The 12,416-nt window shown below is 41.9% G+C and overlaps 1 protein-coding gene across 2 annotated transcripts in view; it reads right to left on the bottom strand.

Annotated features, from left to right (window-relative positions):
- The window catches only part of SLC41A2 (solute carrier family 41 member 2), a 119,688-nt gene extending 107,694 nt beyond the window's left edge, over positions 1-11,994 (bottom strand). The window contains exon 1 of one of the 2 annotated variants that reach the window (XM_053585763.1): positions 11,855-11,994. The gene's annotated coding sequence lies outside the window, so the exon portion shown is untranslated. Of the gene's footprint in view, positions 1-11,690; positions 11,831-11,854 lie in introns of those variants that run through there. The other variant, XM_053585764.1, reaches the window with a different exon arrangement.
- Between the last annotated feature and the right edge of the window lie 422 nt (positions 11,995-12,416).

The following is a 12,416-nucleotide window of genomic DNA, read 5'->3' as shown; positions in this document are numbered from 1 at the left end:
TTTTTAAAAGTAGAATATTGGCTGGTCCTGGTGGCTCACAGCTGTAACCCTAGCACTCTGGAAGACTGAGGTGGGCAGATCACTTGAACTCAGGAGTTCAAGACCAGCTTGAGCAAGAGCGAGATCCTATCTCTATTAGAGTCAGAAAAATTAGCCAGGCATTGCGGCAGGCACCTGTAGTCCCAGCTACTTGGGAGGCTGAGGCAAGAGGATTGCTCAAACCCAAGAGTTGGAGGTTGCTGTGAGCTTGCTGTGAGCTATGATGTGATAGCACTCTACTGAGGGTGACATAGTGAGACTCTGTCTCAAAAAAAAAAAAAAAAGGCTCAAAACCTAACTTTCCATCTCTTTCTCCTCTGACCAGTGAATACACATTTTGTAATCTGCAATGACAAAAATATACATTATTGTATTAAATTCTTCCCTTATAGGAGGGGGAGGATGGGCGGAGGGAGGGTGATTGGTGGGATTACACCTACGGTGCATCTTACAAGGGTACATGTGAAACTTAGTAAATGTAGAATATACCAGTGTGATGAAAATTTGTCAAATAATCTATAAAACCAGTGTATGGTGCCCCATGATCGCATTAATGTACGCAGCTATGATTTAATAAAAAAAAAAAGAGGAAAAAGAAAAATAAAATTGCTGATTATAAATGTGGATTTGTTTATATTTCCTTTCTTCATGAAGTTTGAAGCTCTATCATTAGATTTATAAATGTTAAGGACTATTATATGCTTCTAATAAATTCACCCCTTTATCATTAAAAAAATAAATAAATAAATTCTTCCCTTATAATTTTCAGACAGTGTTTTATTCCAGTTTTCTATCAAAAATCAAATGAAGTTTACTATTTAATCCTTTGTAGAACTTCCTATCCTATTTTTCATTAAATTGAGAGCATGTTATAAGATATTGTTTACATATAGCGTTTACTGGTATAAATGCACTAAACAGTACAGTCTTCAGGAAATCACAGGCTTTCAAAGGAAAAAAAGACAATGCAAGTTGGAATTGGAAGTATTCCTAACACCATTTTAAATTTAAATATTGTATCTCACATATTCTTAATTTTAAAAAGACATCTAAATGATATTTTTATAATTTACAAATAAAATAGATTATCTTAAACCATGCTATAAAGTTTATTCTAGACTGAAAGAACTAAGTGTTCTCAACCAGAACTCACGAAGCATTAGAAAGACGGATTCCACCATGAGTTTGCCTAGGGTCATTTTAAAACCCTACTAATCTAGAAATACTAAGTACAGATTATTTTTACTCTTTTGAGAGAGAATTACAATTGTTACTATAGAAACTATAGCTTGTTATCTAAAAGATAGAGGAAAGTGGCAGATATAATGAAAATAGCAGCCGGGCTTTGGACCCCAGAGCTTCCTATCAACTTGCTTTCTTTGTCCTTGATAGAACAGTCTGCTTTCACTCAATTCTGGTAGAATACATTTGGTAATAATGAAAAAGATTTATTTTCCACTAAACATTCCAATGACCCTACTAGTTTCCTGCATGTTTATACTTACTTGGTCAGGAATATGAAGAGCTTATCAAAAAAAGGACTTTCAGAATAAAACACACAGCTCCAAAGACCTCAAGTCTAATCGACAAGGTCTCCAAAATGTTCAAAAAATGCAAACCCAAAGGCAAAGGGATCACCTAGTCTACATAACATCAATACCACCCCAAAAGAATAACCTTCACTTAAGTGAATGTATCACATTTAATATTTTTTTTAAACCTAGGAGATGGCCATGTTCATATTTTACAGCATAGGAAACTGAGTCTCAGAGAGGTTAGGTAAAAGGCCCAAAGTTATAAAGCTAGTAAGATAAAGGCACAGGACCTGAATTCACAACTTTCCGACTACACAAGTCATGATAAGGAAGCTGCTGTAAGTGATTCTTCTACTCCAGTGCAAATGGCCCTGGGCACTAGGACTATAGGACCAAGGTCTCTCCAGTGTTCTTTCCCAGCTCCTTCACGCCCAACCCTAGAAGCCAGGACATTGGATTCAAGTTACTTTTGAACACAGTTGATTGCTCAAGAATGAAAATCGATTCTTTCCAGGTCTCACCTCAGATTGACAGGTGAACGTTCTCTGTGCTATCTTCTATGACTCAATTAATAAATGAACAACACTTTCTGAAGACTTGGAAACATAACTGTGTCATATGCTACCTTGTTTATAAGTGCCTTGTTTGTAAGAGATCACTTATAACTTTAGTACCTGCTCCCATAATGTTCTTACATTATAATTCAATTATTACATTTAACTTACATGAAATCACCTTTACTAGTCTATGAGTTTTGATAACAAAATTCTGCTTATTCCCCACTCAGCACTGGATAAAATGTAAGTGTTCACCAAACCCTTGGGGAAAGGAGAAATGAACAAAATTATGGTAACCTGAACCTTAAGGAACAGGTTAAGATTTAGAGAAATGGAGGGAGGGGAGAAGAAGGGGAAGTACATTGCCACAAGGTGAATGGCAACCAGGCAGAAAGTCAGAAAGAAGAGTCGTATGAGCAAGCAGCAAAATGGTAAAATGGGGAAGATCTGGAATTCTAAACTAGGGGGTTTAGGACTTTGTTTTCTGAATTAGGACAATTGTTTTTAAACCTTTATTTTCAATTCAAAAGAAAACTTCATTTAAGTTAAGCCCTACGTGAAATCTCAATATTCAAAATAGTTTTCTCAAAGCAAAGCAGCACCAGACGAAGCAAATACAGACCTGGTTTCCACCTACTCAGTCCCCAGCTTACCCAGCTTGAGAAGACCCTAAAGCCCCTTCCCACAGACTGAAATCCACTGAGTTAGAAAACGATCTCAGAGGACAGACACCGAGTTGCTCAGAGTATTTACCTGTGGGAACTGGGTTTGCCTAGGGAGTCAGTGTAAAGAAGAATGTAAAATGCCATGTTCACTTTTTTAACCATGCACTTTTTTATTTGGACTTTGTTTTTTGAGCACTTTTTGTTTTTCAATTTAAAAAGTAATAAGTAGGGAGGCCAGGCACAAGGGTTCACGCCTGTAATCCTAGCACTCTGGAAGGCCAAGGCAGGTGGATTGCTTGAGCTCAGTAGTTAGAGACCAGCCTGAGCTAAAAAGTAGCCAGGCCTTATGGCAAGCACCTATAGTCCCAGCTACTGGGGAGAGTTGCGCTCAGGATTTTGAAGTTGCTGTGAGCTATGACCCCACCGCACTCTACCCAGGGCAACAAAGTGAGACTCAAAATAAATAAATAAATAGAAGGAAACCAGTGCTCTAGAAAAGTATTTTTATAGCCGGGCATTGTGGTGGGCGACTGTAGTCCCAGTTACTTGGGAGGCTGAGGCAAGAGAAACGCTGTGATGCCATGGCACTCTACCCACAGTGACATAGTAAGACTCTGTCTCAAAAAAATAAAATAAAATAATAAAATAAAAAAGTATTTTTAGTGGTTAAGCTTCAAGTGGACTGCCATATTTTAATAAATAATTTCCCTCTAGCAGGACATTGTATGGCTACAATTATATTACAATAAAAATGAACATCTTTGTGCATAATTATTTCCTATATTTAGACTTATTTCTCTCTTTTTTGAGACAGAATCTCTTTGTTGCTGTGCATTGAGTGCTATGGCATCATAGCTCATAGTAACTCAAAGTCTTGGGCTCAAATGATTCTCTTGCCTCAGTCTCCCAGATAGCTGGGTCTACAGGTACCCCTCACAATGCCCAACTAATTTTTCTATTTTTAGTAAAGGCAGGGTCTCGCTCTTGCTCAGGTTGGTCTCGAACTCCTGAGCTCACACAATCCATCCAGAATGCTAGGATTGCAGGTGTGAGCCACCTTGCCGAGCCCTAGAATTATTTCCTTATGATAAATATATACGAGTTAGTCTCAATTTAGTTCTATATTATGTGCTGCTTACAACAGGACTCTGGAACATAAAAATATAAAATTCAGTGACTATTTTTTAAAAGCCATCCTGTATTAGCAAAATTTAATTCTGGCATTCTAGTTTAAGATATTTAAAATCTAACTAACAAAGATAATTAGCCAAATTTGCACATCTCAAAAATATACTAATATAAGTTTAAATCAAAACTGAAATCTCTCTACCTTTCATGAATTTTTCATAACTTCTCTTGCCACTTATCAGAACCATACACTGAAAGAATTTTTCCTTCCCAGTTGGGTTTCATAATTTAATTCTGTGAAGTCACAATACTGTGACAGTAGAATGATTTTGTTTTAACCAACTGACATCATTAAATTCTTATTTGTAAGTTCTTTAGGGTATATGGATGTTTAATTTTTACTTCTTCTAAGAGGAAAATCTATTTTCTGTTGCCTCTCCATTAAGCTCATATGATTGATGCATTTTAATCTGATTTATTCCTTTTGTCCTCAGCCATTTTTCCAAAACTGCCCTTTGGTGAGTGCTCAGAGTAAATTTTCTATGTTCAGACAAAATATAAACGATTGCTGGATTGCCTACTCCTGGAATAATGTGTCACTGCCCTGTACTCCTTGGGAGGAGAAACATCAAAACCTTATTGTTCTTTTTACTATCTGTACTACTGTTTTGTTGTTGTTGTTTGTTTTGAGACAGAGTCCCAGTCGTCTCCCTCGGTAGAGTGCTGTGGCATCACAGCTCACAGTGACCTCAAACTCTTGGGCTCACGTGATTCTCTTGCCTCAGCCTCACAAGTAGCTGAGACTACAGGCGCCCGGCTATTTTTTGTTGCAGTTGTGATTGTTTTAGCTGGCCCAGGCTGGGTTTGAACCCGCCAACTTTAGTGTATGTGGCTGGTGCCATAACCACTGTGCTATGGGTGCTGAGCCTGTACTACTGTTTTAACCTAACATGATACTTTTTGCTAAATTGCCTCTTAAAGTAAGTGAATGTAGTTCTATCACTAATATGATTTCAACTCTGAAAAAAAATATTTTTTGTCCTAAAGCAACTATTACTAGAAATGGCAGAGTCATTTCTACTGCTATGCAACATTTCCAATATTAATAATATTTAGACTCTATCAACAAATATTTGCTCAGTCTCTACTGTGAACCACGCACTCTCCTAGTTGTCAGAGATTCAATGTAACAGGACAGAAGCCAGCTCTGTTCTCACAGACTGTGATGCAAAGGTACGCAGGCAAACAAGGAAGCTTTACAAAATGGGAGGTTCCTCCCACTGGAAGATTCTTTAGAAGAAATAGATTCGAACCGGGTTTTGGAATACCTGTAATACTGGGCCAAGGAATTTCATGTTTACATTTGAGTTAAGAAAGACCAGGTAGCCAAAGGGATCTTCAGAAAATCCGAATCTGATCAGGCCCTGCTTCCTATTCCCTCTAAGATAAATCCAAATTCTTTAATAAGGTTAACTAAATCCTGCATAAACACTCCCATTTATGCCTACAATCTAGTAAGTTATCTATGTGGGACATACTCTTATTTTCTATTTTATTTCTTTTTTAAAACACACTGGTCACAACCCACTAACCTGACTGCACAATCTACTAGTAGGTGCCTATATAAAAAATACAACTTTATGAACTACACTCTCACATTTCTTGGCCTTTCCAAATGTTCTTTTGCCTAAAACACTCTTGCTTATCCTCACTCTCCCCTTTTACCTGGCAATTTCCTAGATCTACTTTCTTTTTTTTTTGAAACAGAGTCTCACTCTGTTGCCCAGGCTAGAGTGCCAGGGTATCAACCTAGCCCCACAGCAACCTCAAACTCCTGGGCTCAAGAGATCCTCCTGCCTCAGCCTCCAGAGTAGCTGGGACTACAGATGCCTGCCACCACTCCAGGCTAATGTTTCTATTTTTAGTTTAGATGAGTTTAGCTCTTGCTCAAGTTGGTTTGGAATTCCTGAGCTGAAGGGATCCTCCTGCCTTGGCCTCCCAGAGTGCTGAGATTATAGGATTGAGCCCTATTCTATTTATAATCTCAACTCTTTTTTTTTTTTTTTGTAGAGACAGAGTCTTACTTTATGGCCCTCAGTAGAGTGCCATGGCATCACACCGCTCACAGCAACCTCCAACTCCTGGGCTTAAGCGATTCTCTTTTCTCAGCCTCCCGAGTAGCTGGGACTACAGGCGCCTGCCACAATGCCCAGCTATTTTTTGGTTGCAGTTCAGCCAGGGCCGGGTTTGAACCTGCCACCCTCAGTATATGGGGCCGGCGCCTTACCAACTGAGCCACAGGCGCCGCCCTCAACTCTTAAACATCATTTAACTGGTCCTCTCAGATTAATTCCCCCTCTTCTGTGGTCCCAAATTACACTTAACTAATAGTTACTATGCTTTATTGTAACTATGCTTGCACTAATTGTTTCTCTAAGCTGTGAACTCCTACAGCAAGGACCCATTCTTGCTCACCACTGAATTCCCAGGACCTAGCCCAGGGCCTATTACATATAATAATACACTCATAGAATATGACACTCAATAAATATTTGAGGGGGTAAAAAAGGAAATGGACTTGAATAATCTATGTATTTAAGCACATAATAAAATGATCACCCACTTAAAAAGTTTTTAAGGTAGGCTGGGCCCAGTGGCTCACACCTATAATCCTAGCATTCTGGGAGGCCAAGACAGGTAGATTGCCTGAGCTCAGGAGTTCCAGACCAGCCTGAGCAAAAGCAAGACCCCCATCTCTACTAAAAATATAAAAGTAGCCTGGCGTTGTACAGGGCACCTATTGTCACAGCTACTCGGGAGCCTGAAGCAAGAGGCTCTCCTGAGCCTAAGAGTTTGAGGTTGCTGTGAGCTATGACACCACAGCACTCTACCAAGGTGACAGAGTCCAAAAAATAAATAAACAAATACATAAATAAAGTTTTTAAGATAGCTACTTCCAAGGAAAATACATCATCAGTTTGTTTTTTACAAGTAGTGACTAACTTCCTGGGCTGGGCTACAAAACACTATTATCCAAACACATTAAGGATGAGAGGACGGGTGCTTATTTCACTCTCTGCAATGATGATGGAACTCTTGAAAGCACAGGTAGTGAAAATAAGATGGGGTTGGTCAGGCTAGGGCTGACATGACACAGCTGGTCTGCTTGTCCTTTTAGGTCCCAAGTGACCTTTACCTCCCGTCTCCCATTCTTACGGTTTCGTAAATTTAGTTCCCACCTTAAAGATGCCCATCTTGAGTAATTTAGGAGAATTGTTTTAGGAAATTGACTTTTGAATTAGAAATGTTGTAATAGCTCGCTGATTATCATTTAAAATAATGGTTAATGCCGTCTTTGCTTTCAACCTTTTTGTATAAAACTGTGGTTCTGGAAATAGAAGAACAGAACAGTCTTGGAGAGGCTACTCTCACTATTCTCCAGAATCAATGGCCTTCTGGCCAAGTTTGATGGACCTATCCTGGTTTCTGCATACTGGCTGGCAGTGACAGGCAGGGGGATCTTCTTCGTTAGGTGATAATCTCATTACTCTAACTAGGAGAAAACAAGATTAAAGGAACACTTTTCTATCACTAGTTCTTCTTACAGGAAAGTGACTTATCTTATTGCCTAGATAGGGATAAAGGTCAATGTTCAAGCTCCACCCTGCAAGCTCATGGGTGCTCTTGGACATGCATGCCCTCCAGGAAAGAAAGTTTTCCTTTCCATTTCAATTCTTATGATGCAAGCTCCTGAGGTCAGAACTTTCCCTCCAGCAAGAGAGATCTGCAGTTCCATCTTGGTAGGTAAATTAAGAAGGAACAGAGTAAGCAAGCACAGATCAAAGCTGAGTTCTCCAATTCAGCTTTACCATAAATGGAAATCAAACTATTATTTTAATAATATTTCTGACTTCTTGGATCTGATCTCAATTTGAATAGAATCTGGAGAGAGAAGGGTATAATTAGCACCCTGAAAAGCTTCAACATGAACAAGAGTAATCCCAGTTTGACTCTGGCTCCTTAGGGTGAACGGCCAGCAAGGAAAAGCAAGGTGGGGCAAAACAAAGCAGAATCAAATGAAGGATGTTTCTTCCACTTTTCCCATTTAGATACTTCTCTTGGGCAAAAAGGGCTAAATAAGTTGAATCTGTCTTTATATCCCACAACCTTTCCTTCCAAATTGTTTCATTCTTGCTTTGCTTTTCTCATCTTCCAGATCCCTCATACCATCTAAAGCTCTCTGCTTTCAACATCCATGCTTTAAGAAATAGGGCAAGTTGTGTCCAAACTTCCAAAATGTTCCATGATCCCACAACACTTACCTCTCCTATCCCCCCTCAAGTCAAAACTCCCATTTCCTTAGTGTAGTTGATCAAGGAGAAAGCAATCTGATTAAATCCCTTCACATTAAAATAGGATACCAGGGACAGCACCTGTGGCTCAGTGGGTAGGGCGCTGGCCTCATATACCGAGGGTGGCGGGTTTGAACCCAGCCCTGGCCAAACTGCGACAACAACAACAACAAAAAATAGCCGGGCATTGTGGTGGGTGCCTTAGTCCCAGCTTCTTGGGAGGCAAAGGCAAGAGAATCTCCTAAGCCCAGGAGTTGGAAGTTGCTGTGAGCTGGGATGCCACAGCACTCTACTGAGGGCAATAAAGTAAGACTCTGTCTCTAAAAAAAAAAAAGAATATCTGACAGTTCTAGCCACTTCCATACTCTATGTTTCCATAGTTGTTATTTCTATGTATTTTTAAGCTAAATAAATCTAACTACTGTAATTCTAGAGACGAAATGAGCGATCCCCATAAGTCTACCAGGTCAGCTCTTACCATCACTTCCCAGGGATCATAGTCCCACAGTTGTTCCCCATTTTCACTATCCCCTACTTTCAGGATTTCTCAGTAAATGGCACTAAAAACCCCAGAGGCAGGCAGACAAGGGCAGCTTGGGAAAGCATCAGAAGCATCTGTAGTTACAGGATACTTGTACGTCCAAGAGATAAATTGGTAACAATCAATATTAAGTTGGCTAGTTTATATTTTCAATATGTCTAATAATAATTCTACGAGCCAAAACTAAGTAAAAACACACATATGCTAAAATGATCAGCCTCATTCTTCTAAGAAAGGCAGTGAGGTATAAAACGGTTAAATTGTGTTTCCACTGTTTCATAATTTATAGGTTGAAAAGCAGGAATAGGCTGAACTTCACACACTTTTAGTCGGTTGCTTATCCATTATTTCAATTTGGAAATCTTTTATTTTCTATAAAGTTTCTGAAATTTAGTGGGATACTTTTAAACACTGATAAGATTCTTTGCTTGATCAAACTTTAGTCAGGGCTTCTGGGCCTCCTCCTGGGCCCATCTGCGCACTTTCCTCGTAAAATCCAGTTTCAGCAAAAAAATCCTGCTAAGTCAATTGAGCAAGAACCCCTCACCCTCTCTATCTGATCACTGTCAGTATCTTCTGAGGTCCCTCATCTTTCACTGTTCCTAGGTGATATTTGATCCTCTAGGCCTATCTTCCAAAAATCCTGTTAGGTTAGTTTGGTCTGAATACCTATTACACCTGATGTTTCTCCTGAGCAGTTTTCTCTCCACTGACTCCACTCTGCTCCTAGGCTATAAATACCCACTCGCCCCTGCTGTATTTGGAGTTGAGCCTCATCTCTCTCCCTCACTGCAAAATCCCATTCCATGGGTCCTTATACCTACTACCGTGGTCCTACATAAAGTTTTCTTTACTATGCTTTAACAAGTATCATTTTTTTCTTTAACAACAGTCATATTAGATCAGTGGAGAAGTGATCTTGAATTCCTGGGAGGAAGTGTCATGTCTTTTTAAGTGGTTTTTGCTATGAAAGACCTAATCCTGAATGTGTATGCACTCGCAAATTAACCGTGAAATAAGCATAGCAGCATTCATTCAGCTGTAAGTGGCTTTTAACTTCAGTGCCATAAGAAATATTTATTTACCACCCACATATGAACATAATCGTCAGGAACCTAACACAAACTTATGAAAATAAGATCCTTCACTTCGCTGAGAAGTTAAGCATTTGAAATTCTGAGTAATTTGTGCTTGCCATTTATTATTTGTTTAGTTAGCCACCAACATAGATTATTTGTAATTAAAGTGGTAATGGAACTTTTCAAACTAAGCATAGAATATATGAAAACGCCAACTATGGGTAGTCTCTCTTGACTCTAGTCAGGAACACCCTTTCTGTGGCTTTTCTTGAGAGACTAGAAAATGAAAAGGGGAAGTAAGATGCCCAAGAATTAACAGACAGGGTATTCTGAAAGATTGATGTGACTCTTATTCAACCTTTACCCAAGTGTAAGCATTACGTTTTTCGATGACAGGTTGGTTGGGGTTTTGTAAAGTCAGTATCAGTACCTACACCTAGAATATTTTTCTATAAATGAACAGTAAAGCTCAACAACAAAAAACCAAATGACTCAATTAAAATATGGACAAAGGCTTTCAATAGATATTTCTCCAAAGATGTACCAATGGCCGATAAGTACCTGAAACGACACCCAACATCCCTACTCATTAGGGAAATGCAAATTAAAACCTTGCCCTCATACCACTTCACACCCACTAGATGGCTACAATAAATAATTAGCCAACAGAAAATAACAAGTGTTGGTGAGGATGTGAAAAATCACATACGCTGCTTTGGGGGGAATAATAAATGACGCTGCTACTTTCACAAAGCTTAGCAGATCCTCAAAAAATTACACAGAGCAATTCCACTCCCAGGTATATACCCAAGAGCTTTGACAACATATGTCGAAAGGAAAACTTATACAGGAATGTTCACAGCAGTACGCAATGGCCAAAAAGTGTAAACAAACCAAATGTCCATCCACTGATGAGTGGATAAACAAAAAAAAATGTGGCACTGTGACACATTAATACAACGGAATACTACACACCTATTTTTAAAACATTAAGTGCTGGCGCAGGCTATCATCTGAATGAACCTGGAAAACCCGATGCTGTATGCGAGATGCCAGACACAAAACCACATTGCTTCCATTTACATGAAATTTCCCCCATAGGCAAACCCATAAAAACAAAAAAGTAGATTAGTGTTGGGAGGGAGGGGTCAAAGGAAGATGAGTCACCTCTAAGAGATACAGGATGTCTGGGGGGTGATGATCTGGATAGTGGTGACAGTTGCAAAATTTCGGAAATATCCTAAAAGCCACACTTGAGAAGGATGCTTTATGGTAGGTGAAATATATTTAGATTTTTTTAATTGGTCGTTTACCAAAAAAGGTGACGTATACGTAACATACATATAAATGTATAGAAGTAATATCTATGTGTCATCTGTCTATAAGTGAGCATTTGGGCTTTAAAATTGAGGTATATTGTATATATGTATATAAAGAAAAGAATAAAAGAACGCGGTGATTGGAAGCAGGAATCTGGGGGTGTGCCGGAGCCGGACTCGCAGCATCTCCATCCCAACTACCTTCCACCCATCCCTCTGCCACACCGGTCCCCAGCGCCCGGGACGACCGGCCCGCGGCGGCCGGCTGTGCCCCCGGCGCCGGAGCAGCCTCCCCTTGGCCCGAGGTGGGGCAGGCGCGCGGGCCGGGCTCGGGCGCTGCCAGCCGGCGCGGAGAGGGGCCCGGGGCAGGCACCGCGGCTCCGGCGGGGCCGCGCCCATCGCTCCCACCGCCCCCACGCTCCCGAGTCCCGCAGCCGGATCCGAGCCCGGCTCCGGCCCCACCTCCCTCCGGTACCTGGGATGCGCCCCAACGTGGCGCCGCGGCCAAAGCCGAGACTTTCCCTCCATTATCACCTGCCCCGGAGCGCGGTGGCGGCGGCTGCCGGTGAGGAGACAGGGGACCCCATCTCCTCAGACCGGACCGAGACACCAGGGGCGGGGGGTGGAAGGGACATTCACCTAGTCCCCGGGCAGCGGCGGCAGCGGGGCGATCGGCGGCTCCCAGCCCGCGGCTCCTTCCTGCTCGCTCGCCTCCCCGCACAGTGGCGGCCCCGCGCTGACAGCCGGGGCGCCAGCGCCCGCCGCCCGCCCCCCGCCCCCTCCTGCCGCTCCGCCCCGCGCTGCCGCCCCGCGCAGGCGCAGCCGCGCCGCCGCCCGCGGGGAAGCCGCGGCCTGGTGATGTGGCCGCGGGCGGCGGTGCGAGCTGCGCGCCTCCGGGACCTTTGGTGGCGCTGCGGGGATCCGGCCGGTCGACAGCGAGGGGGCGGATTTCAGGGGCGCCTGCCGGGGAGAGACGGCTGTGGCCTTCCTCAGCAGCCGTGCTCTTCTCCAGCCCACGCACATCACATCACCCGCTGCTCCAAGGTCCGAACCCCGGAATCCATGACTCATATGATCTGTGTGCTCAGACCAGGGGCCTCCTTTGGGCTGGATTACTGTTTTTTTTCTGGATTAAAACCAAGGCACATGTCTTTCGGACGAGCCGCACAGAGGCGGGGTGCGTGAGCTGAGGTCCAATGAA

Source organism: Nycticebus coucang, chromosome 3 (genome assembly GCF_027406575.1).
Source record: "Nycticebus coucang isolate mNycCou1 chromosome 3, mNycCou1.pri, whole genome shotgun sequence".
Classification (NCBI taxonomy): domain Eukaryota; kingdom Metazoa; phylum Chordata; class Mammalia; order Primates; family Lorisidae; genus Nycticebus; species Nycticebus coucang.
Note: the sequence above shows the minus strand (reverse complement) of the source record. Positions and strands in the feature narration are given on the sequence as shown.